The sequence below is a fragment of the Acinonyx jubatus genome, chromosome D1 (genome assembly GCF_027475565.1).
Source record: "Acinonyx jubatus isolate Ajub_Pintada_27869175 chromosome D1, VMU_Ajub_asm_v1.0, whole genome shotgun sequence".
In the NCBI taxonomy this organism is placed as follows: domain Eukaryota; kingdom Metazoa; phylum Chordata; class Mammalia; order Carnivora; family Felidae; genus Acinonyx; species Acinonyx jubatus.
The window spans coordinates 96,479,851-96,506,876 of NC_069390.1; the positions used below are offsets into that span (position 1 = coordinate 96,479,851).

Sequence of the window (27,026 nt, forward strand, 5' to 3'; positions counted from 1 at the left end):
TGCTGCAGGCGCTTCCCAACGCGGGGACCCAGGCCTCCTCCCTCTCCCCCTCCCTCAGCTCCCGCCCTGCGACCTCACACACAGCATCCGGAGTGACACCAGGCTAGCGAGTGGCGAGTGACCGGAACAGAAATACTGCCCCACTTGGGAGACAGAGAAGGTGCTCTGAAATCCAAGTCATGAAACCAGGCTGTGGACAGGGCTCTGCCCTGTGATCTGAACCAAGCGACTCAGGTTTTCCTTATTCAAGCAGGGATAAAGATCTGTCCCTACATGAAAGGTGGATGGAGAAAACCAAATGTGGAAATGCTTTGAAAAGTACAGAACACTATATAAATATTGGTGCCTCTGCTATTATAATAATCGTGAACAATAAACTGTTATCATCGTTACCATAAACGTATGGCATTCCCCAGCGCCCCCTACTTCAAAAGGATCCTCTCGCTGAGCCCCCTCTTGCTCGCCTTCCCCTGGCTGGGGGAGGGACGGGGGTGCCCAGTTGGATGAGTGCCCGTCGGGATCGGCAGCTCATTATCCACGATAGGTTCCCCAAGCGGCAACGTCACCTTCAGCCCCTGGCCTCTCCGCTCCACTCCCGAGCTGCCTCAGCAGCAGGAACAAGAGCGTGCCTTGTCAGACAAGCCCTGCATCTCCATAGAACATGCTCCAAGCATAATTACCCATCGGAGAAGTGTGCAGGCCCCGCCCTTATCACAGAGCTGCCGCCACCACTGGATTCCTGCTGCTGCGGCAGCTGAAGGCTGAGCTGCCCTGGACCTACGAAGCCAGAACACTTCTCCAGCTAAGCAGGGCCAGGTAGAGCCAAGCCCTAGGAGGCTCCCCGGGCCCTGGCTGTGAGTAGCTGGCAAGCCTCCGGTGGCCCAAACAGATGTTGAGCCTGGCTTCACCACTCCCCAAGTTAGTCCCCACCCGCCCATCTTGAGGCTCCCTCTGGATGGGGGATATGTCCACCCTAGGCTCCCTATTTCCTGCCTGTGGCCCCTCTGCCCCGGCCCTGACCCCCCTCCTTGGACTTCCCACCCTCCCCTACTCCACTGCTCCCAGAGACTAAGGGGTCACCTACAGTGCTTGAAGATACAGACAGGCAGTTAGAGTGGGTCCCGTTCCCTAGAGCCAGGTGCGGCGTAAGGCAAGAGAGGTGCCGCCTCCTTCCTCCTCCCCCCTCCACCTACAAGCCTTCCCCAGGGAAACCACTCCCAGATAATCCTCTGGAAAGATGTGCCATTCCTGCCTCCCCCACATCCTGCCAGGCTGCTACGTGACTGACTTCACACCATGAATATCATTTCTCCCACCGTTTGGGCATTCCATCACCAAGGGCAATGACCCAAACCCCTGGGTCCAGCAGAGGTCTGCGTTCTCCACCTACCTGTCTCTAGACGGTGACCATGTCTTAAAGAGATGGGGAAATTGAGCCCTGAGTTGGGCACTTGACTCCTTTCATTCATCCCTCTGAGTGGGGCACAGGTTTGAGGGTGAAAGAGAACCAGAGGACATCTGGAGGCCCCTGGGATGCAGCCCTCCCAGCTAGGCTGTCAGAAGGACCAGGGACACCTAAGGTGCTGTTTATCCTTCTAGGAGTTCCACCGTATGGGAGCAGAGGCTCTGAAGGAGGCTGATTCTGCACTTGCTCCTATTCTGTGGAACCCCCTCTCTCCCTCCATGCACCTCCTCACATCCTACCCTCTGCTAGCCTGAGCTCAGGGCAGGGCCTGCAGGGGCCATGCTGTCTTCTCTCAAGCCAGATGTAGGTTTCTCCAAGCAGCCCCAAGCCTATTCTGGGACCCTAGATCCCTGCCCCCCAGGGATACCCTGCCTAGTGCCATCTCAGGACCTCTGGGGGTTTATATCTCAAATCTAACCCCAGACTAAGTCAGACCCTTCCATCCAGGATTCTAAGACCCCCATAGCACCCCTCGCTCTGAACCCTGCATCCTGAGTCTCATCCCAGCTCTTCCCCACTTGAACTCCACAACTGCCGTAGTGACAGCTCTATGGGTAGGATGCATTGAGACAAATGGGGCTGTGATTAGCTAGCCATCAATATCTCTTAAAGGCCCATTCTCTCAAGAGCTGGCAGGTCCCTCCAGTCCCCCGCCTCCCTGAGCCAAGCAGAGATTCCCCAGGGCAGCTCTAGACCCCCCTCTTTCTTTCTCCTTCCCTTCCTGCTCTGGCCATATCAGCCAGATGGATTATGTCTTATTTCTTTTGGATTTGGCTGCAGGAACCAAACAGCATTTAAGGCTATTGATTGTTCAAAAGGCCAAGTGTATAATGTACCAGAAAATTAGTTTGGAGTGCCCGGCAGGAGAGCAGTTCCACTCTGGCCTCAGATTTACTCTGTTCTGGTGGGCCAGGAGGGGCATGGGGTGGGGGCCAGTGTACTTTTCAGTGTCTCCAGGAAGTTCTAGGAAGTCAGCCTCTCCTCGTGGCCAAGCTGGGGCCTTCTCACCATCTAGTCTACCCAGGTGAGCTACGTTATAGCAATACCCCTCCTTCACTTCAACCCCCATCCATTCATTCCCTCCAAATGGACACACACACACACACACACACACACACACAATGGTTTTTAAATGCCTACACATATGCATGTACATGAGATAGTCCCATGCTCACCGACAGGGCATGTCACACACACTCTCACCTATGCACATATGAGACGTTCTGTGAGTCCCAATAAAAGCCTTTCCCTTTGTCTAAAGAATCTGGTGCTTAGAAGCATGACACAAAATAGGTGGTTACTGACGTTTACTCATCTCAGCTGAATGGAGGCAGAACCATGGACAGTTCCCCAGCCCCTCCATGTGCCTGCCCTGGGATCAGTTAGTTCACCTGACCAAAAACAGCCCCAGCTCACATCCAACTGGAGTCACTATTGGTAATCACGATAATGGCTTTCATTTTTGAGCACCTATTATGTACCAGTCACAAGCCAAACTCTTTGTATGAATCATCTCATTTGGTCCTCACGATCTCCCAGGTTGGAGTTATTATTACTGCACAGATGACAGAACTGAAGCTCACAGAAGTGGAGTAATTCTTCACAGTTTTCATTGATCTTATCTAAAATAACAAAGGCAAGGGCACAACTTCAGGGGGCCCTGTTAAACTGTACAATCTCAGGACGCCTGAGTGGCTCAGTCGTTTAAGCACCCGACTTGATTTCAGCCCAGGTCATGATCTCATTGTTCATGAGATGGAGCCCCATTCAGGGCTCTGGGCTAACAGCACAGAATGAGCTTGGGATTCTCTCTTTCTCCCTTTCTCTCTGCCCTTCCCCTACTCATGTTTGTTCTCTCTCTCTCTTTCTCTCTCTCTCTCTCTCTCTCTCTCTCTCTCTCTCTCTCTCTCAAAATAAACATTTTTAAAAATAAATAAATAAACTGCACAATCTTCATATGACAGTAACTTCACCAGACAGGTTTTCCCTAAAAGGAGAAGAGGAGAGATTGACGTGTGTCAGCCCATAGCAGCAACCCCTCAATGTCAGCCCGTCACGTATTTCCTATCTCCACCACAGCCAGCCCCAGCTGGTTTGATGCAGACAGGAGGTGTATGCTGCGTTGGTGTTCAGCAAAAAGTGAGCAGGTATTCCTGAAGCCTGAGAATCAAGCCCAGTCAGGGCCAAAGTCACGGAAATCTTGCAAAGAGGACACTTCAGAGGCTCAACGAAGTGTACAGAAGTGAGATGATGTCCAAGGCAATGGTATCTCACAGACTTCCCAGGTTTAAAGAAAGGAAGGTAGGGGCACCTGGGTGGCTGAGTTGGTGAAGCGACCGACTGCGGCTCAGGTCATGATCTCACGGTTCGTGGGTTCAAGCCTCGCGTTGGGCTCTGTGCTGACAGCTCAGAGCCTGGAGCCTGCTTCGGATTCTGTGTCTCCCCCTCTTGCTACCCTTCCCCTGCTCATGCTCTGTGTCTCTCCATCTCTCAATAATAAATAAACGTTAAAAAAATTTTAAAGAAAGGAAGGTAACCAGGACATTGCCAAAGGCAACTGTCCAGCCCCTCTCCTGCCCTCCCTGAAGCCAGTGAAAATACTGAGAAAGGTAAAAGATTTAGTTCTTTTTGAAGAACATTTTCAAGCCATCTTGAGAATGATGGCTGAATTGTCCAGCTAAGGCAAAGAAACAGACTCCTGTAAAAAAAAACATGATATTGTTTCGTAACAGATTGAGCCACACTCTTGTCATGGACAGAAGAGAAATCATTTCTATTTATTGTGTCTTCTAGATAAAGTCAGACTAAGCAACACCTTTGGCAGGAAAATATTCATCGATTGTCACTGATGCCCCAGCTGACCCAAGATCAGAGAGTCAATGTATCTGCCAGGGGAACTCCAACTCCCCAGGCCCACAAAGTAGCTCAAAATCATGAGAAAAGGTCATGCGCCAGCTGGTTGTGAGCATCATTGCCCACCTTTCTCTCATCCCTTCCCCATCAAATAGCCACTCCAGCTTTATTTCACATGTCAAGATTCTGAGACATTCAAGAAATCTTTTGAACAGCACATAAGCTGGGACCTGTGGAACCGTGAATGTCTACACTACACTTCCCTGAGAAATGTTTCAAAAGGTAGTGAGCCAAAGTGGAATCACCTATTTTGTTGCCTTACCTTGTATTTCAGGGTTGAATCCAAATGACCTTAGGGTATTGCCAAAGATACAGTTCACCCTTAAAAAAAAAGATAAATATTCACCAATAGTCAAGACCAAATGCCACAGGGGGTTTCCAAAGGTGCCGACAATGTGACATGATGGGCATATGTATCAAACTTTCTAAGCGGGCCACACTGAAGGAACCACACGCACTTGGATGTGGAAACTCTGATGCGTGAGAGAAGAAGTTAGTCTAATTTTTTCTTGTCACATCAGCAGCTAGCCACTAGCTGTGGATCCAACACTTTTCTTTTTTAAGTTTATTTCTTTATTTTGAGAAAGAGAGAGAGAGCACAGGAGCAGGGAAGGGGCAGAGAGAGGAGACAGAGAAAATCTCAAACAGGATCTGCACTGTCAGCACAGAGCCTGATGTGGGACTCAAACTCGCATACTGCAAGACCATGACCTGGTCTAAAATCGAGTTGGAGGCTTAGCCAACTGAGCCACCCAGGTGCCCCATCCCCACCCCAAGCCCTTTCTCATGTTAGCTGGTCATTACACTGAAACCAGAAGGGGCAAGAATACAAGGGTGGCTCAATGAAGCAGGTGGTGAATCCTACCTGGAGTCAGGACACCCGGGTTCAGTTCTGGGTCTACCTTTACTTACCTGTGTGGCCAAAGACCTGAATCCCTTTGAGATTCAGTTTTTTGTTTTTGTTTTTGTTTTTATTTTTTTAATGTTTATTTTTGAGAGAGAGATGGACAGAGTTGAGCAGGAGAGGGGCAGAGAGATGGAGACACAGAATCTGAAGCAGGCTACGCTGAGAGCCCAGGGCCTGATGTGGGGCCTGATCACGAGCCACGAGATCATGACCTGAGCCAAAGTTGGACACTTAACCGACTGAGCCATCCAGGCGCCCCTCATTTTTTTGTTTTGGTTTGTTTTCATTTCCAAAATGCTACCAGTCATGCCCATCTGTTGGTAGGACTGCAAGTCTGGGTAAATGCGATAGAAGACCTGGCACGGTGCTTGGCACACAGTATGAATAATGTATGTTAGGCGGTGCTTTTGGAGGAAGGGGTCGGGCAGCCACGGGTCCTGATAAAGGCCCGGGAGTCGTCCTGAAGCCTTGAGAGAACAAGGGTGACGATGGGAGCTAAGGAGACAGAAGAACGGCACAAATGGGGGAGAGATGGGCATGACCCTAAGAGACACTTGACCTACAGAGATATGTTATCTGGGAATGGGTTTGACCCCAGGGATACAGAAAGGAGGCAGGTTTCATCAGGTATCAAAATTAATCCAGGACCTGAACTCAGAAGGAGAGAGAAGGCAAGGTGCTCTTAGAAAGAAAGATACTCTTCATTATCCTAGGGAAGGGTTGGAAACTGGCTCACACTACAGTGAAAGAGGGAAGTTAGACAAGAGGAAAAACTCCCACCAAGATCTACAAACCCCTTCAACAGGCTGCTAAGAGAGGCTCTAGAAATCTGACAGGCCATTGTCCAGAGACAGGGGAATGGGTGAGGTAGACTGGGGAAGTCCAAATTCTTCTCCCGCTGAGATTCAGCCAGTTGAGGTCTCTCTCAAGAGCAGCCCTCCAGCATAGAGAGGGGGCCCTGTGAAGCCCCGAGAAAGCACCAGTGTGGAAACTTAGCAGTAAGCAGCAATGCTAATGAGTGCCAAGAAGAACAGTGGCTTCTTAATGGAGCCCTTAATGAAGACTCATTTGGGGTTTTATTAACGTGGGGGAAAAAAAGCACATATTCTCCCCCCAACTCTCAGAGGGCTGGGCAGAATAAAGGGCAGCCCCAAACATGGGGTCGATCCCATTCCCTGGGTCCTGCTTGTGATACCATAACAGGCTCTAGGAAGTGGAGTAGGAAGGCAAGTTCAGAGCCCTGAAACCTTCCTTTGCCCTGTGGACAACCCACTTGGATCCCTGGATCTCACATAGCAGATTTCCAGCGGCTCTTAGCTCTGTCACTTACAGACAAGCTGCAAATAAGAACACAAAGGAGGCCCATCCCCAAGGTGGTGGTAATGATTTTAACAGGCAGATACACCGCATTAAATATTTAATTAGAATACAATCCCATCAAAATTCTTCTACGATAAAAGACTAAAGGGGTGCCCGGGTGGCTCAGGTGGTTAAATGTTCGACTAGATTTCAGCTCAGGTCATGATCTCATGGTTCTTGAGATCGAGCCCTCCATCGGGCTCTGTGCTGAAAGTATAGAGCTTGCTTAGGATTCTCACTCTCTGCCTCTCTCTCTCTTTCCTTCTCTCTGTCTCTCTCTGTCTGTCTGTCTCTCTCTCCCTCTCAAAATAAATAAATAAACATTTTTAAAAAGAGACTAAAAACCACAGCCTTCGAGGACTCACCAAATGTTGGCCACTTATTACCAAGTATAAGTGTATATACCAAGAATATTGTCTCTGTTGGCTTCCAAATACAGCAAGAGGGATTCAGGTTAGACCTAGAAATTCAGAACTTTAAAATTTGCAGATGACCTTGGAGTTTATCTAATAAAATCCCCACTGGAGCCCAGAGAAATTAGAAATTCATCAAAAAATCAAACAGCCAGTTGTGTCTGAGCCATAATCCGGGACATCCATGACATTGCTTCCCATGACACCAGTCTTTGCCCTTGCTGGCCTCCTTTTCCCAGGGTCATGCAACTTGGCTAAGTAACCATCCTTGGGACTGGCTGGCATGAGCAAGATGCTATCAGGGGGCACATCTGGGCTGGGGTCTTGAGGTGTCTCTAATGCCCAAGTACTAGCCCAGGATGCACCTAGGGATTGCCCTGCTCAGCCTTTAGATGCCTAAATGCTCTTTGTTGATGAAATAGGAGATCCACATTTTGTAGACCACTGACTCCCTATCCTCAAATGAGGAACCTCATCAGAGGGACGAAAATCATCCCTAAATAGCTCCACCGTTACCCCAGCTACACCTGTAACCACTTCGCCAATAGTTAATGCACAATTACCAGGTTCGTAAGAGGAATGTCCTGAGAGACTATCAAGTAAGAGGGGAAGGACTTCTCCCCACCAGAGCCTGAATCCTCCAGGGAGGGGACTTCCTCTGCTTGGCGCTGGGAAAGTCAGGGAGCAGGCAGTCTCTGCCTGGGAGGACTCAACCTGATGGGAGGCAGTCTACTCCCCTCCCCCACCAACATCAGTGCAGTTACTGAGTGACAGCTGTGTGCCCACACTGTACTGGGCACTTAACCCAAGTTATTTCTAACCTAATTTTCACAGCACCTTTGTAAGGTAAGTATTATTTTGTGTCTTTTAACAGAAAAAGGAGAATGAGACACAAGTGGAGTAAGACACAAATGGCTTTAACTCAAGAGCTGCAAACTGAACACCTCAATGTCTAGGGGACCCCGAGCATATTGTGACAGTCATTGCAAGGAACAAACTGTGGAAGGTCTCCCAGAAGAGGTTCCCTGGGACTTTTCGAGAAAGGCAAGGGGTAGCTGAGAGGACGTCATTAATAGGTGGCAGACCTATTGGAAAAGAGGCTGACATTTATTTATTTTAAATGTTTATTTTTGAGAGAGGCGGGGAGAGGCAGAGAGAAGGGGGGACAGAGGATCCAAAGCGGGCTCTGTGCTGACAGCAGACAGCCCGATGCGGGGCTCAAACTCACAACCACGAGATCATGACCTGAGCTGAACTCGGATGCTTAACTGACTGAGCCACTAAGGCGCCCCAAGAAGCTGACACTTATTAAGCAACTGCTCTGTGTGCTGAGCTCTAAGCCCTGATGCTCACTGTACAATCTCATCTAATTCTCACAACCACCTTCTGACATCAGTGTTATGATGCTAAAGAGACTCAGATTCAGAGAGGGCAAGTGACTTTCCCAAGGTCACACAGCTAGCAAATGATAGAGTCAGGATCTGAACCTACACCTGTCTGGTTCCAGTAGGAGAGGGCAAAACCACTGGCTTGACCGGCAGGGACAGTAGGTGCTGGGGAGAGGCCAGCAGCCACAGGAGGGAGACATGTGTTTCCTTGAATATAGGGGCTTATTTTAAGGGCCTTAGCTCTGAAGGTGTGCCTTGACCCACAGGCATTTTTCACTGCTGGATGTGTCCACGAAGGGTCCACGAAGGGTCCACGAAGGTGGCAAAGGAACGATTCCACTAACGTATGAGGGGACAGCACCACCCTTTCATCAGTTTTCCAGAGAGGTTTAGGCTCCTCTGCCCCCACAGCCCGCAGCACAGCACCATTGGCCGGCGACCGCTCGTCAGCATCCTTGTGAGCCACAACATCCTTGTGAGCAATCAACAGCAGGGACTTCAAGACAGACAGAGCAAAGGGCAGATTCTGGTTTGTCCAGCTTGGAGCCCCTATGTCCTCATCTCTTAAGCAGAGCTAATCTCGCCTGCCTCCTCGGGTTGTCATAAGCATTTAAGAGCTTGTCACCAGCCTCCTTCCAAGGCCATCCTTCGCTGTCCCCTCTCCAGGCCAAATTACCCCTGCTCCACATGGTTTGCCTGCCTTTTCAAATCTTCAGCTGGGGAGAGGATGGAGTCATTTGGGGCTCTACCCTGTGGCCAGAGGCACCTTGATTGAGAGGAGAGAAGCTGGAATGAGCTGCATCTCTGGGAGGTGATCCCCGGAGAGTGGGGAAGCAGGGAGACCTGCCAGGAGATTCTGGAGGCAGAGGGGGCCCCAGGGCCCTGAAGACCAAATGGGCCAATGCCAGGAATCAGATCCCTCTGCATCAGGGGGACCGGGAAGAGCCTGCAGCTTCCCTGGGCCCTTGGTGGGGAAATAGAGGCACTTGGGCAAAAGGAGGGCCCCCCTTCCTCAGAGGCCTGAACAGAGTCAGTGATGGGGGGATCGCAATGCCCAGGCTCCATCCACGAAAGCTCAGCGTGCTGTGGAGGGAAACCGCCATGGTAATACCACCAGGCCCAGGCAGGCGTGCTGCCTCCTGAGCCGACTCGGGCGACTCCTCATTCTCCTCCCCTGAAGTTACTCCAGCCTCCTCAGTCCGAAACTGTGAGCTTTCTCCTCTTGGAGCCTTTTCTCCACACTGGTCCCTTCGCAGCAAGGCCTTCTGTCTTCCCAGGCACCTACCTGAATCCACCCATCCTTCCAGAGCCATCCAGAGAGCCCCTCCTCTGAGCCTGGTGCTCCAATAGGACAGGCCTCTCACCCCACCCGCCTCCCTCGAATCGTGTCCTCTCCCCCACTGCTGGGCTGCATGTGCACAGCCTCCTTTCCACAGCCTTCTTTTCGAGAGTCCTGAAGGGCGGGGCTGGGCTGGTTGGCCCCATGTCCCCAGCACTCAGCACAGATCCTGGCCAATAGCAGGTGCTTGGGAAACACCCCTAACTAACCAATCCCTGAGGAAAGCCTGTCCCTTCCCCCTCTGCCCCCTCTGCCCCTACACCAGACTGGGTCTGCAGAAGCTGTAAACACAGGACAGCTGACCCAGATCGAACCTGAGTGATGTCCTTGGCTGGAGGCAGAGGACTGGTACCAAAGACTTCACTCCTCTGATAAAAGGAAGATCTTTTTTTTTTTTTTTTTTTTTGCAGCTCTTAAAAAGGACCTCACCTCTTATTAGCTCCCTCCTTCTTCCTGCCAATTCTAAGCAAATATCTGCTTCCTCTGGAGCTCCCTCCTCTCAGGCCTGCCTGCCCCTCCCCACCTCCCCTCCTCCCCTCCCACTCCAGCCCTGTAGCAGGGAATGTAATTAGGCCTTTCCCCAGGATGGCACCCCCTCCACGCAGTTGGACTGCCCGTCCAATGGGGGATAATTTATGGAAATGGGTAAAGGTGTTTTAAATTATTCAATTTAAATGTAAATAGGGGAGATGGTTTCTCTGAATAAATTGTCTTATTTATGTTCCGCCCGACTCCCCTCCCAGGGAAATATGGAGCCATTTGGAGCCCTCTGGAGCACAGGGCCCTCCACTTCTCTTTAAGTAATACGGGACCAGCCCATGTCCCTGGGGGGTAATGATTTGGAGACAAACGCCCCTGACAGCCTCTGTCCTAGCTGGGGTCACAAGACACGCCAAGTGCTCCCCCACCCCACCTTGGCTGTTCTATGCCACCCCACCCTGGGAGAACTGTGGCCAGGCCAGGCCACGGATTTGGGCAGAATGCAACTCCTCAATCTTGGTTTGCTGGGGAGTGACAATGCATCAGGGGGCTCTGGCCCCCTCCCCACCTGCTCAAGGTCTCAAGCGGTGGGCAGCTCCGCACCTCCCTGACAAAGTCATGTTCTGAGCCCTTTGGGCTGAGTTGGACCATGGGCCCATCAACTATTCTTGGAGTCTTTCTACCTTAAACAGGGTCACCTCTAGGAGGAAGGGGGACAGGGTGGTCCCTAGGCAAAGGGCTTTCCTTGAAAGGAAAGGACCTTTCTTCACCGGGCACCCTCACATGTGCCAATAGGAAGGCATTTGAGGGTAAGGAGAGGAGCCGGTTTTTAGCCCCCTCGGCGCCACTCAGATGCCAACTTTGCTGTCTCTTGGATTGGGCTGCCATTACACATGAATAACCAGTGATCAATGTAGCTATTAGAGGGTTTTCAAAGGCAAAGGACAGAACATTGAACAGCTCAAAGTGGCTCAGGTTATAGAAATTTACTAGCTCTGGAAACCTGGAGATAGGGCAGGATTTGGGTGCAGATCTAATGTGATCTGGAAGTCTGGTCCTGTTTCCTTTCCCTACGATTCTTTTTTTGTGTGTGTATCCATCATCATCAGACTAGACCACAAGGTGGTTGGGGCAATAAAGAGCCTTATATCCACCTCATGAGTCAAACAGAAAACAGAAGCTTGGTTACTCAGCCTTCTTTGTAGCTAGGACACAGATTGTGAGCCACATCCCGCTGATCAGATTCACCCATAGGAGACTTCACTTTAGAGGGAGGAATTTGAGTAAGGAAGAAATGCCCAGAATCTACTGTGCTGGGGAGGGTGGAAATGGAGGTGTCCAGCTTTAGGGTAGAAGTGATAGCAGGACTGAGTTCCTGGACCAGAAGTGCAATCAATGGGGAGTGACAGCAACAGAGGTTCCTTGGTGTCCAGTGGGACAGCAGCAGTGGCTGGGGCTTCCCCATCAGTCTGGCTCTATGGTACAGGGGTCATCTTGCCTAAAAGCTTAGTCTTGAGTCTGGCTCTCCACCAACCCTCCCTGTGATCAGATAAGACACCCAGTATTCTTCTAGTAAATTCTTTTTCTGTTTAATCAGAGTTGCTTCTATTGCTTATAGCCACGAACCCCAACTGACTTAACCGATCCTTGGTGAAACCAACTCATTCTTAAGATCCAGATTGGGTAGCCCCTTCTCTGAATTCCCCCAAGCCCAGGCACTTTGTTCATACCTCTTACAGCCATCTTAATAAAGGCATGAGCCCCTGTGGGAGTCTCCACTACATCCCGCAACACACACACACACACACACACACACACACTAATTTCCACGGGCCCTGGGACCACACCTTTCTCATTCAGGTCTAGTTTAGAACCTGGATCTAGTGCTCCCTAAGTATGTTGCAATGTGATTACTGCCACTGTCTTTATTATTGACAACAAAAACCCACCAATGCCTGTGGTTTGAGCAACATACATAGAGAATGGCCCATATTTTGTTCCTACTTTCTGCAAAACCCGCTACCAGGTTCATAGCTATGGGCTCCAAATACTGCAGTCCCCACCAGAAAGTCCCCTAAAATACCACAGGACTGTCCTCTGACCCCTACCCAGTTCCCCAATTACCCCTGACAGTCTTGCATTTACTCCTTCCAACCAGCTGTTCCCATTTCTGCCTTGGTGCCACTCTACCCTCAACCCTCCCAGCCCTGGGAAGATGTCCATTCTTGGACATGGAGATGACATCCCAAAGGCCCCTGAAAGGATATGACCATATGGGTTATGTTGCCAACCCGAGAGCGTCCCTCATCCTGGCCAGCCCCGCACACATACACCCACTCTACCCCCTCCGCAGGAAGAGCCAGAGGAAACGGACAAGATTTCTGGAATCAATTTCATGCCTTTGGCCATGATAAACAACTAAGCAGAGAACAGCACCCATCAAGGGAGCTAATGGCCTTGGGTATCTGAGTGATGCATCACTCCCTGAAAAAGAAAGCCTGACCTCAGACACTCTCTCCACACCCACTTTTTCTCCATACGTTGCTCTACTTGGTGCAGACTAACATAAGCCCTAGCTGCATCTTCCTGGGCCTCGACAGGACCTGCACTTCCCCTTTCCCCAGGCAGCACCCAGCCTCCCATCAGCCGGGAACCTGGAGAGACCTAAGGCAGAAAGCGCCTGGCCCATTACCTTGGTTAGCCAGGAGCACTATATTGCAGATGCAGCCACGCCACCAGGGTGCAGACCCCAGACCCCTTCTCACCATCTGTGTGACCTTGGGCAAGCCACCTGAATGGTACAAACCTCACAAGGTTCTTCTGAGGATTAAACGAGATCCTGTTTGCAAAGCGTTAGCACGGTGCCTGGCACAAAGTCCTTAATAGTCTTTCTGTTTATATCATGACTCCCTGTAGTCAGCAGGTCCTCGGCTCATCTACCCTCAGTGCCATCCACTGCCTGTGGAGGCCATTCCAGCATGTCCTACTCCGAATGGTCATGGAACCTAGCGATCCCTGGCATGACGTGGTAGGAAAAGTAACGGTACTGGAAGCAAAAGAGCTACATTCAAACCCCATCTCGAGTCTGTAGCCATGACCTCTTTCTATCCGGCCGGCATGAAACAGATTCAAAATACATGATGACTCGCTGGGTGGACGGACGAAGGTCACACTGCTTCTCTGAGCCACCCGCCACGGTGGCCTTATTTGTAGAGTGGGAAAGAAGCACCGTCCCCACAAAGTCACAGTGAGGGTGAAAACAACTGCGGTGACACCTAAGAGAGTGCCTGGGATGGCTGGTGACCAGAGATGGTGGTTGAATCTGGATCTGTTCAAACGCTCGGTGGGGGAGACTTAGTTCCCCGTGCCTCCTGCACCTGCTGACCAAGAAGGACCCCATTTCTGTAATACTCACCCCTCCGTGTCTAACCCAGCAAGTTTGCCATGTTTCTCCAGCCCAAGGAGCACATATTTAATGGTGAGAAACCAACATCAGATTTTACCAGAAGTGAGTAAGATCCCTGCAGCTCTTGACAGTAAGGCCAGTGTCCAGGAGAGGGCTAGTGGCTCCAGCCATTGACATACACATCACACTTCACAGTTAATGATACGTTCTAAGTTCGTATCTTACCAAACGTTTTCACAGGTCAGTTTTGCCAAAGGGGAAACTAGCTTAGACCGGGGAACCAACTTCCTCAAGGGAGTAGAGAAGGGTATTGAACTCACCTTGTCATCTCTCTCTCCATACTATTGGGCACTCTGCCCCCTGCCAGCATGTTCTCCCACACCAGCCTGGCAGCCCTTGCAGCCCTTACAGCCTAATATCTGGCACATCTCCTGGCACAGAGCAGGTTCCCAATAACTAATCACCTACTCTAATCATCAAGTACAATCCAACCACTTCGTTTCACCAATGGGGAAACTGAGGCACAGAGTGAAGAAGTGAAGAGCCCAAGGTTACACAGCTCGATGGTGATGCAATGGACCCACTAATAGGAGAATAGGAGCTCATCCCAAAATCTCAGAAGAATTCTAGGAGGTCATGCAGCCAAGGCCCTGCCCCATCCTTCCCTGGTAATGAAAGCCAAGTTCTCCCATTCACACTTTGGGGGAGAGGAAACAAGAGGCTTCAGAGGCTGGATACAGCAGGTTGGTTGCCAAATGTCCCCAAATCCTCCTCTACCTATACCCATACCCCTTTACAATGTGACTTTGCAGTTTCTCCCAACAAGAAGCAAAGTCTTTCCCCTCCCATTGAACGTGGGCTTCCCTGTGACTTGCTTTGACCAACAGAGGTCAACAGATGTGATGGCATGCCAATCCCAAGGCTAGACCTTTAAGTGACCTTGCGACCTTCCATGCTCTCTTAGAACCCTGCCAGTATCGTGTGAGCAAGCCTGGGATAGCCTGCTAGAGAATGAAATTTGTCAAGAAGAGCCCAGATGTCCCATCTGAGGCCTCCCAAAACCTGCCTAGGGCCAGCTGACGCCCAGACGTGAGAACCCAGAGATCAAGAGAGGTATCTCCTCAACCCAGGGCCAACCACAAGTACGTAAGTGATTCTAGCCAAGACCAAAAGAACCATCCAGAAAATCCACAGACTCATGAGAAATCATAAATCTAATTGTTTTAAAGTCACTGAGTTTTGGGGTGATTTGTTATAAAGCACGAGCTAACAAATAACATTGAGCATTTAAGACCACAAGTCCTAGCCATGCAGAAGTTGGGGCCTGTGCTCCAGCAGGGCCTTGAAGGAGCAGGACCCTTTCCTGCAAAGAGCCTAACTGAGCTTCCAGCCACCAGGCTCTGACCCAGCCCCAGGACCAGTGAGGTCAGTTCTAGCTTCAGTACTACCCTGACCACCCATCTTGGCACCTGCAAAACCCATTCCATGGCAGTATCCAGGAGGGGTAAAGACTCCAGTGCTCTGAACAGGGAGGGCTGCGATGAGAGCTAAAGCATCCATAGCCCAGGAGCAGCTCAGCTCAGAGACAAAACCCTGACAAAGCCCCAGGGTGGGATCTCAATGGTGTAGAAGCATGCAGGACTGGGCTTCCCCAACCCCCAACCCAGGGGGAGCAATCAGCCCCGGAGGAACTGAGCAGGCCGCTTGACATTTGATGGGAGTCATTATCAGATACTTATTCCCAATCAGGGCTCAAGTGCCTCTGAGGGCCCCTCTGCTCTCTTCTCATTCCAGGGAGCATTAACGGGAGGTGGGGAAGGGGCATCCAACACACCCAGATCTGGGCGAAGGCCCTCAGAACCCACCCCTCTGATTCCAGCCCCCTCCTCTCCTCCTGAGGTCCCCAGGGGCAAGCTACCACAAGCCAGAGTGTGGACAGTGGGGACTCCAGAGTGGAGAACTTGACTCCTGGGTCCTTAGAAAGACTCGGGCTCAGGGAGGCTCAAAGACTGGTGCAGGGAGGCTAGGTCAGAACTCAGATTCTGACCCCAAGAAGGGCTTTGTCTCCAAAGTTCATGGCCCCGGGGCTCCTGAGTCCCTGTCCCGGGCAGCCAATTCCTCCTTCAGACAGTCCTCCAGGACCAAGGCCAGGCTTCTCCGCTGGCACACACACACAAACTCCCTCTCTGCAGACAGTCCCATTGCTATCTTAGAGAGTCATGGCTCAGGAGTGTGAAAGCCTTTTAAGGCTCTCCCAGCTCAGAGAAGGATTTTGGGCAAGCTACATAACCTCTCCCGTTCTGAAAAACAGGACAATGATTCCTGCCCTGCCTTCCTCTACAGGAGGCTATTGTGAGAATCCTATTCTTTAATGTATGGGAAAGCAGCTGATAAACTATAAAATAAGGGCTGGGTACAATTGTCCCCAACTGGATCATCATCACAATATACACAAGCTCAGACAAGCCAGGTGCAGGCACATGATGGTAAGAGCATGCGCACGTGTATGTGTGTGTGTGTGTGTGTGTGTGTGTGTGTGTGTGTGTGTGCGCGCACGCGCATACGGCTGCCTTACTACACGCTATAACACTCCAATACCAATATTTCATGGTTTGGGTTTTCACTGTGGGTTTTCACCATCTATGTCTCTATTCAGGCAGTGAATCAACTGTATTGATGTGTCACAGTCAGAATGCAGAGGCAGAGTTTTCCAGTTAAAAAAGAAAGGGAGTAAAAAGCCTTGTAGTGGGTTTGACAGGGAGAGGGAGATGGAGACGGAGAGGGAGAGGGAGAGGGAGAGGGAGAGGGAGAGGGAGAGGGAGAGGGAGAGGGGGGAGAGAGAGAGAGAGAGAGAGAGAGAGAGAGAGAGAGAGAGAGAGAGAACATACACACACACACCCCTATGCCTCAAGGAACTTAAGGACTCAAATAACTGAATATAAAAAAATAGAGAAAGAAGCGGGTGGAGAGTCATAAAATAATGAGTCCTGAGACTGGTCAATCCAGAAGGCTTCCTGGAAGAAGAGATAAAGTCTGAGCCGGATTTTGGTAGAAAGGCTGGACACGCAGGCGGCAGGGAAAATGGCTTTGGGAGGAGGACAGAAACAGATCAGTTTTCTGCATTCTGTTATCAGATAACAATAGCTATACTTCACTCCTGTAGAGCAGTTAAGGATTTACAAGGCTCTTCCACATGTATTTCCTCATCTGAGTCTCATTACAGTCCTCTGAACTAGACAAGTCAGTTTTTATTATCCCCATTTTGTAGATGAGGAAACTGAGGCTCAGAGAAGTGATTTTCCCAGTGTCTCCAAGCTCACAGGCAGTAGAGCTAGTGAAGTGCCCAGGGCTCCTGACTCCTACCTGGCCCGGCACCTTTCCACAGCCTCTCTCCAATCCTACCCCACTACCTTGTCTGCTTCTGTCTGTACGCTCCTTGGGGGCAGGTACCGGGCCTGGGGAATAGACTCTGGACTCTGGGCAGTGCTTGGGAAATGAGTCTAGTATAGACAGTGGTGTCTCTAGGGTCAGACAGAAATGAGGTCCTGCCCATTTACCTTGACTCAGCCTGTTAGTTTCCTCTGCACCTTAGTTTCAGTTTCCACATACACGGAACAGATTGTTACAAAGATTAGAAGAGAGAACGCCTTTGAAGCACTTAGCACTGTGCCCGGCACACAGTATTTGCTCACTTAATTGCAGCCACCATCATTAAGCTCTGGGTTATTGGGTTATTATTGCTCATCAGGAAGACTTTCCTCATGGCCGTTTTCCACCAGTTTCTCCCTTCCAGGATAAATGGGTCATTTAACACCCACACTGTGACCATTCATTACTGTCCTGAGAGGGGGTTTCTCAGTGAGCACAAGCGATACACCTCTCCCTCCATCCACCTGGCCCATGTGTCCAGCCCAGACCCCACAGCCTGGAGGGGCCCTCAGATCGCTCCTGCACCAGTGGGTGTCAGGCCTGACCCCTCAGCCACCTGTTGAAATACATTTCAGTCGCCAGAGCTCTCGTTTCTATTAAAACTCCATTTGCCAAGAAAGTGGAAAGGTAATTATGAATCCCAGTCTTAAATCACTCTGCCGCTGAATTATTAAAGGGAAGAATTAAAAATAATCAGGCTTTTTCATTACACTTCATAGCAGGGAAATTAAAGGTGTAAGAATGTATTTTTTTCCACGAATTTAAGTATTCATTTTGGAGATTTATAGGGGAGTTGAAATGATTCCCTGCATGCCCAGCTCTCCCTTTTATGAAAGGGGGAGAGGGGAAAAAAACCTTGTAAAATTAAGAGGGAGATAGAGCGAAGAAGGGATTTAACATAAAGAAGTACAACTGAGTGTTTTGCATTTTAATACATTTTTTTCTGCACAATTACACCATTGAGTGATATGGCAGAGAGAGATTAGGCTGCTGCTAATTTCAGATACTGGTTGCTGAAATGGCATGGGGGTCTCACCAGGTGTCAGGTCAGGAAAAGCATGCTGGGGCATCCAAGCTGGCTCCCCAGATCTCCAAGCACTGGGAGGCAGGGACTGGGTCAGCGCCAAGCTCCTGGCACCCTCTTTTCTCAGGCGGAGAAAAGGGTGAGGGACGCCGCCATTCATTTCATGGAGCAGAAATCTAAGGCACCAAGAAAGGGGAAAGCAGCAGCCAGGAGCGAGGGACACAGAAAAGTACTTCCCAGCTAGTTTTCAGGTCTGGAAGAAGGTGGAAGGGAGAGAGATGGGGGTGACCTTCTACCTGTGTCCCTCCCCCTGCTTCCTCCCAAGGTGGAGCGTGAGAAACAGAACTGTCCAGAGTTAGGAGAGAGACAGGAGGATTCTGGAAGGTCTCGGTCCTCAGAACTGAATCCTGAGAGCCCCTGATGGATGAGGCCAAGGACTGATGGATGAAGTCCCTGCCTTCCCCATTCTCAGTCAGTGGGGCAGGGGGTGAGGGGAGGGAGGATGCAGACCAGACTCCTGGGATCCAGGTGATGAGCAGGTATAAACTCCTCCTATCTTGAGACCCAGTGCGGAAGGGGGAGACAATGACAGCAGAGTTGGAGGGGATTCATCCAGGGAGGCTTCCAGGAGGAAGGGAGCTGAGAGAGAAGATAGTGGGCAGGCAGACAGAGGCACCAGAGCACAGAGCATATTCGTCTTCCGGCTCCACGGCAGCTGGAGACCACTGGGCTCTCTCCCTGCTGGGGGCAGTTTGAGGACAGAACAAGAATCAGATGCCATCAACACACAAGCATCACTGGCAGCAGCTGGGTAGTCCCAAATCAGACCCAGGGGAGGATGCTAAGAGCAGGCCGGTCCCATCCAGATGTGCTTCAACAGCTGGCCTACCTCTCCCGGGGACACCAAGCTGGGACACTTCTGTCCTGCGTCCCTTCCACCTACACAGGCAGTGACTGGACCAGGGGAGGGGGGTGGGACTCCCTTGATAGAGCCACTCAGCTGCCTGCCCCCTCCCCCGAGATGGTAATGAATTGCAGGGAAACGCGCTGAGAGGTGTCAGAACAATTTCTATTAAACATAATTTCCTAATGAAAAGGTTACGAGGGAGTCGGTGGAGCTAATCAGGATTGAATGCTCACTCAAACCCGCTCTGAGGGAGGGGCCTCGAGGCCTGGTCCCTGGTTCCACCTTGCCTGGGCTGGAGGGAAGGGCTGTGGGGCTGGGTAAGACCCTGAACTGTGTTCCATGCATCCACCTCAAGGTCTTATACACGCCCGTTGTTAAGTGTTTCCACGTATCACGTTCTCGCAACATCCCAGCAAAATTGAAGTTCTGTCCCTCTTTTCAAGATGAGCAAATTCAGACCCTGAAAGGCCACATGGCTTGCTCAAGGTCACATCTCCAGCAATTAGGAAGCAAAGGCAAAATTCGAACCCAGGTCTGTCTGATCACAAGTCGTACTGCAGCGCTGTCATTTCTTCCCAGCTCGCTGGCCCTGTCCTATCCCATGGTTGCAAAGTCCTTTGGAAGGACAAATGGAGCCCTAGAAATGGGGCAGGGCAGGGCAGGGCAGGGGCAGGGCAGAAGTGCAGCAGACTCAGCTTAAGTCGTTCCCAGGTATCCAGTCTCTCACTGATGCCTTGCATATCTGTGAGTAAAGAAACCAAGGTCATTTTCTACATGGCCCCGTGTCTCCTCAGAGACTGGCAGGCACAGTGCCCTACTGAGCCCAGAGGGGCATGTAGGTCAATGCAGCCAACTCAAGGGCGCTGAGAGGCTTTGAGTCTGTAACTTGAGACCAGGAGGCACCGACCCCGTGCAGGCCCCCACCCCACCTCTGGTCCCAGAAGAGTGTCCCCCAACAAAGCTTGTCTCTGATCAGGGACCCTGCCTCTCCACTCTCCCCTCACCCTGGATCTCAGATGCTACATCATGGCTGTGCCGAGGGTGGGGCCGACGTGGCCGAAACGAAGAAAAAGGAAAAGGGCTTTTGCAGAATGTTCACAGATCCTCCCTGAGCCCTCAATTATAAACTCTTTAGAAATGGCCTTGGCCTTTACTGGTGGGAGGTTGGGAATGGGGGATGGAGCAGGAGGAGTGTGGATCTGAGACGAAATGGTAATAAGTCCTATTCTCTTTGCAATCCAGAGGCTCCCAATACCACCAAAGCCCAGCTGGGAACAGTTTTCAGGAACACTGGGGCTTTGCTCTACCAGAAGCTTCTGCAGCTGTTGAGATACATTTTTGGAGGGGGGGGGGGATGTTCCAGATGTGCCCTTGGGGACAGAGGTAAGACTTTAAAGTCCTCCAGGAAGCTCACCGCCACCCCTATACCCTGTGGGAGAAGAGGGGCTGAGCTGGGAGGGGCCCAGATCACAGAATTCCTTCCCCCCTCCCTTCGGTGCCCACCAGGCACGTCCCCTGCTCCTCCCCATCCACTGCCTCTCCACCCCAGGCGAGGAGCCCCGGGTTTTGCACCCCGCCCCCAGCAGGGCACACGTCCCCATCCCTCATTACGATGAAGCTGTCACCGACTGCCAGAGCCTGCCTTCCTGGGACCTTCAAAGCCAGGAACAGCATGAAATATGCAACCGCCTTCCCAGCTCCCACTCCCCGCTCAGCCCCCTCCCTCTAATTGCTCCGTGCAGATTAAACTTGGATGTCACGGCTCTGGCTGAGGACATCCAACACTTACATTCTCCAAAAGCAGTGGAGGTTGCTTCTGCCTCTAGGCAAGAGGAGCTCAGTTCCCGAGCGTCTGAGGTGCTACCCCGCCACCCCCGACCCAGCATGTGGGGAGCCCCACACCACTCCCCATGAGGCCATCTCCTTGCTGCCAGTGCACCCCTTAGGCTGAAGGCTCCCTGGAAGGCCAGCAGAGCTTTTGCTGAAAACAGCAAAAGCTGGTCCAGCGGTCCCTGGACCAGCAATAGCACCATCACCTGGGAACCTGTTAGAAATACAAATTCTCAGACCCTGCCCCACATGTACGGAATCAGAAACCAGGTGCAGGGCCCAGCAATCTGAGGTCTAGCAAGCCCACCAGACAACTCTGATTCATGGTCACGTTTGAGAACAGCTGAGCTAAAGACCCGCTCAACCAACATCCAGTCAACTGGACAGAGCCCCCTGGGCCCCCGGGGCTATCTATGCTAAAGCTTCAAGAAAGATACCACCTCCCCTGCACCGAGCTGATGGTCCAGGGCTGATAAGAGAGGTGATAATTAAGGCAAGACCAGCCTGAGGATCCTGGAAGGTGCAGAGGAGGATAGCTGATGCTACAGGGAATGAAGGTCCTAAGACAAAGGGAATTCAACTAAATTGGGCGCCCCCCCCAAAAAAATACGTTGAGACCAAATGCAAATCGAAATCACAATGAGATATCACTTCACACCTATCAGGATGGCTACTATTTAAAAACAAAAAAGAAAGAGGGGCACCTGGGTGGCTCAGTCGGTTAGGCGTCCAGACTTCGGCTCAGGCCATGGTCTCATGGTTTGTGAGTTCGAGCCCCGCATCAGGCTCTGTGCTGACGGCTCAGAGCCTGGAGCCTGCTTCGGATTCTGTGTCTCCCTCTCTCTCTGCCTCTCCCCCGTTCACACTCTGTCCCTCTCTCTCTCTCTCTCAAAAATAAACATTAAAAAAAAATTTTTTTAAGGGAAGAAAAAATTATTTTCTTTCAAGTGTTGGTAAGGATGTGGAGAACCTAGAACCCTGTGCCCTGCTGGTTTAGAATGTAAAATGGTGCAGACACTATAGAAAATAGTATGAAAGTTCCCCTAAAAACTAAAAATAGAACTACCACGTGAGCCAGCAATCCCACTTGTGGGTATACCCAAAAGAATTGAAAGCAGGGCCCTGAAGAGAGATTTGCCCATCAATGTTCACGTCAGCTCTATTCACAAAAGCCAAGGTGTGGAAGCAATCCAAATATCCACTAATAGATAAACAGGTAAACAAAATGGGGTCTATCCTACGGTGGAGTATTATTCGGCCTTAAAGAGGAAGGAAATTCTGACACGCTACAATATAAATGAACCTTGAAGACACTATGCTAAGTGAAATAAGCCAATCACAAAAGGCCAAAAACTGTATGATTCCACCTACATGAGGTACTTAGATTCATAGAGACAGAAAGTGGAACGGTGTTTGCCAGGGGTGGGGGAGAAGGAAATGGGGAGTTTTTGTTTAATGGGCAAAGAGTTTCAGTTTGGGAAGATGAAAAAGTTCTGGGGAATCTCTTGCACAATAATGTAATTATAATTAATGCTAGTGAACTGTACACATAAAAATGGCTAAGATGGCAATTTTATGTTATGTGTATTTTACCATAATTTAAAATTTTTTAAATAATAATTGGGGCCAAAATGTGGACAGGAAAGGGGACAATAAGCCTAGCAAGCCTCGTGCGTGCGTGCATCCATCTGCCAACACATCCTCTACTTCACTGGGAGAAGAGCAGAGCAGGCGTGACTATCCTATTTTACGGGGAGATGAGCCAGAGAGGAGGGGTGCCCAGCCAAGGTTTCGACACAGTGAGTGGGGAGCTGGGGCTGGGGCTCAGGTCCTGGCCCCAAGCTGGCAAAGAACTCTCACAGTAAAAGCCCTCCAGGCCCTGGAAGCTGCAGGTCTGCGCTGTGGCAGATTCTCAAGAAGCTGGGGTGGTAGTGCAGGGGCCCTGGAGTCAGGCTAGAGGGGTAAGACCATGGTGTACATCCTGGGATTGCACCTGCTGCTCCGAACAATCATTAACAGCCCTCCCTTCATTTTCAGCAATGTCCCAGGCTGGAAGACAGATAATGGCCACCCCAACTATAAGTGACTGGAAAGCCAAGGAGCACAGTTGAGTGGAATTTGACTGGAAAGAGGAAGCAACCCAGCTTCTTGGGGAGAAGAGCCTCTTACAAGGATCTCAGAAGGTTCTTCTGACTGTGAGCAGAAGACCCAACAGAGGGAGGAGGGAGGAGATGGAGGCCGAGGACTGGAGCATGAGAGGAGTGGAGGGTCAGTAGACTGGGACACACAGGCCTTCCTGTGGATCCTGAGGAACATGGCATGCCTTCTCCTGGATGCCATTCTCCCCCATTACCTTCTCCATCTCACCCCTTGGGCTCTCTACCTGGAACACAAGAGCAGGCCCCCCTCAGTAGGAATTGGCCATGGGCTCTTTTCCCTTTCTCAGCTTTTTCCAGTGCCTACCTTTGGGCCAAGACAATGTCCAGACCAACTCACACCAGCCACCCCGTCCCATCAGCCCATCTCAGCCTGGGCTAGCTTCTCTCCTTCAGTGCCCACCTCAATCCCAACTCACCCCTCCAGACACTAGAAAAGCCACATGCTCTTGCCCCTACAGCTGTTCCCCCAAACCCTTCTCTAGGACCCTCCCCTTTCTAACCTCCCCAGCTTCACAGGTGCACAGCCAGAGGCTTATATTTTACTCCAAGCAACTCCACCTGGTATCCTTGCAATCTGAGGTAAGTTATTTCACTTCTCTGAATCTCCACTTTCTAGACTTCAACATGGGACTACATTCCATTCAGAGAGTGCTGTGGGGCTTTAAGGGGATCAGCATGTGAGGGGCCTCTGGATGGTAGTATCATGTCTGATAACTTCCTGCATCCTCAGCACTCCTCAGCATTTATGTACAAACCAGCCACCTGCTTTGCCTCTGTGAGAGTTTCCTCCACGAGGAGTACCCCACTCTTCTCTTCCTCCCCCACACAGCATGCACAATGGGCCAGAGGCTGGAGAAGACCACAGTCAGAGACACACGGCAGATGGAGAGCAGTGGACAGGAGCCACGGCCCACCCTATCCTTCACCTTTGCAAAATAATAACAATGTCTTCTCCAAAGCCTTCCCCCCTTGAGGAAATGTTCTCAATACTGACTTTGATGTGACTTTGTCGATCCCTGGCAGTGAGGGAGGTTGGAGCACATGGCTAAGTTCCAGTGCCTGCCACAGATGCTCAGCCATGTTTATAAGGAGGGAGAGAAGAGGAGGGAGGGAAGAGCCAGTCTGCATAGGAAGAGCCAGACTGCTCAGGTTCAGTCTGAGACAAGGGTGAGGAGTGAAGTGAAATGCTAGGGTTGATGTTACACCTGGAGATAACGTTTAAGATTCATCATAGGGAAGGGATAGGGTTGGGCCGAACTTCAGATTCATATTGGGTTCCAGTGTGAGTTCTGGTTGGAGTTCTGGTTAAGATGAGCTCTCGGGTACAGGCTGTGATTAGGGACTAGGTTACTGCTAGCACTAAAGCTTCAGCTAAAATTCGTCTTAGAGCTAGATATATCTGAGGGTTCTGGGATCTGCAGCAGGGGATCAGTGCTAAGGGCTTGGGCAGGGGCTCTGCAGACAACTGGCCAGACAGTTCCAGATGGGATCTGAGGCCAGTACCGTGGACAGCTCCAAGGAAAGCACCTTGGTAAGCAAAGGAGCCTCTGAGATGTTCCTAGCTGCCCTCCCCCCCCAACCTCCTCCCATGACATCACGACTCTAAGCTATTCATCCAAGACTGACCCCTGAGAAGACCAAGATAGCACCATATCCTCTAGGGAGTTTGGGTCTCCCATCTTAGGGCCTTTGCCTTTCCTCCAAAATCATTAGACCCTATATCTCCTGGGCCTAGATTCTAGAGTCTAATTGAAAATCTCTGGTTTGGGCCTTTACAAGATGATCATTTTCCTAAAAATCAAGGCTTTTCAAATTCCACTCTTGATGGCCACATTCACTCTACTCTGTGTGACATAACTCATTCCTCTGATCCCTCTTCCCCACGGGGAAGACAGAGAGATTCCCCAAGTCTTTTCCTCTCCTGCCTCTCATTTCTCCTTTCATCACCTAAGCCCAGGGGTAGGATGGACACAGGCGAGGTCCTCAGGTAGGTGCACAGCATAGAGCACACAGGGGCAGGCAGGGTGCAAGCGACCAGACTGACAGCTGTTCTTCCCCTATGCAGCCCCAGACACCTCCATCACCAGAAGAGGAGGCATGGGCCAGGGATGTGTTGAAGGACACCAGATGCAGTCCTGGGGATCTATCCAACCCATCCTTTGGAGGTCACTGGGGCTGGGGGCAAAGGTGATCCTCGAGAGCAAGAAGGTACTAGTCTGGGAAGGCTCTGGGGGAGCAGCAAGTGGAGCCTGGCTCCCCTCCTGTCCCTCTGTAGTAATTAACAGGCCTTTGTTCCTGTCCCTGATCTCGTCTGGCAGAGCCTTAATCATCCTCTTCCCGGCAATGAGCAGCCTTCTCATTAGGGCCTTAAGAACCTCTATTATAAACATGTAAATGGAACTCAGCGAGGAGGGAAATATTTGACTGCTCCAATTTCCTTTGTGCCGCTGCCAGCTTTGGGCTGCGCACGCCTGTGATTTCACTGCTCAGCAGCCCAGCACCAGCACGCTGCCCCTACCACCCTGTCACACAGCTCCATCTTCTCCTATTGGAATTTAATTACCTTCTCTGGCGAATGTTTGGAGAACCCCTCTCCATCAATTGATTCTGAAAGTCCGGTTTTTTTTCCAAGATACTTGATGGCACTTGGGCTGATGGCAGCCTGGGACCAGGTGGACCCGGGGCACAGGGGACGCTTTAACAACAGGGTTAGGAAGGATCATCAGAGTTATACCCCTGCTTCTGAGAAGGTCAATACTGCAGCCATCCCAGATGGGTGGGAGTCTCTCTTCTTTAAGGTCTACAGAGAAGCATATTCCTGAGACTCCTGCTGGTCTGGACTAGAAGTTCTTCCTGATGTCTGCCTGATGCTGGATGAGTTTGTTTGTTTGTTTGTTTGTTTGTTTGTTTGTTTGTTTTTCCCAGCTTAGTCCTTGATGAAAAGGGAAGAGTGCTATTAGGTAGAAATTCCATCCACTGCCTGAGAACGAATCTGATGATATGATCACCATCTCCTCCCATGTGGGATCATTATGACTCTTTATTTTCATGGGAAAAATGGAGACGTGCTCCCTGCAGGTCCAGGGCAGTTGCCTGTTAAGGACTCCCCGGCATGCTGAGTCTTCCATGCAGAAGTCTTCATATGCCTGAATCCTCCTTTATGCTAGAGATACCAGAGATGCTTGTTCCCACTTGTCTTCTTTCTGAAGCCCTTGTCAAGTCTAAATTTCCATTCTCTTCATTCTTCAAAACCCAGATTACTTCCCCTCCACAAAGCTGTCCCATACCATTAGGCCATAGCCATCCCTCCCACCACTAACTTTAGGTGGCCACTGTTTGTCCATTTGATGGGTGTCACCTGTGTGACAGGTTCCTGTTGGCCCATAGCTGGTCATATGTGTAAGCTGCATACATCTCCCCAGTTTGGATGAACTACTCCAAAATGTCTCTCCTGCAAGGTGGAACTCTCCTCACAGTTCTCAGCACACAGCCTGGAGCAGGCTACCACCAGGAAAATTAGATTTGAGTTGGCTGGAAGGTGGGTGGATGGGTTGGCAAACTGGTTAGAAGGTTGCTAGTTGATGGGGTGGTAGGATGGGTTGGTGGACGAGAAGGCTGATTGTGGATGGACTGGTTTATCTGTTAGAGGGTTGCTGGGGTGGTACGGTAGTGGGAAAATGGGTGTGCCAGTTACCATCTGATTGCCTGTGATCATGGCTGGACTCTGTAAAGATTTCTCCTGTACCAGCTGGCTGTGTTAAGCTTTGTCAGAGGGACTGGAACACTGCTGGATGAAGGGACTTCTCTTCCAGACCCCCACAAGGAGGCATCCCTCAGCACACTGCTTCCTCCAGTGCCCCAGAAGGCAGCTTTCCAGGGAGTTCACCAGCATGGCAACTCAGCAAATTCTTCTGCCGCCCAGTGGGTCTCGTTGTACCTTCCTTTAATAGGGTCATGATGTCAGCCCTGAGTGTGTGTATGTAAGGAAGGCTCTTTGGGATTTGTTC

At 50.8% G+C, this 27,026-nt stretch overlaps 1 long non-coding RNA gene across 6 annotated transcripts in view; it reads right to left on the reverse strand.

Moving 5' to 3' along the window:
- LOC106983908 (uncharacterized) overlaps positions 1-27,026 on the reverse strand; it is a 285,065-nt gene that overhangs the window by 141,548 nt on the left and 116,491 nt on the right. For all 6 annotated transcript variants that reach the window (XR_008290624.1, XR_008290622.1, XR_008290619.1 and 3 more), the window contains exon 4: positions 4,641-4,699. This is a non-coding gene — a long non-coding RNA (uncharacterized LOC106983908). The remainder of the gene's footprint in view (positions 1-4,640; positions 4,700-27,026) is intronic.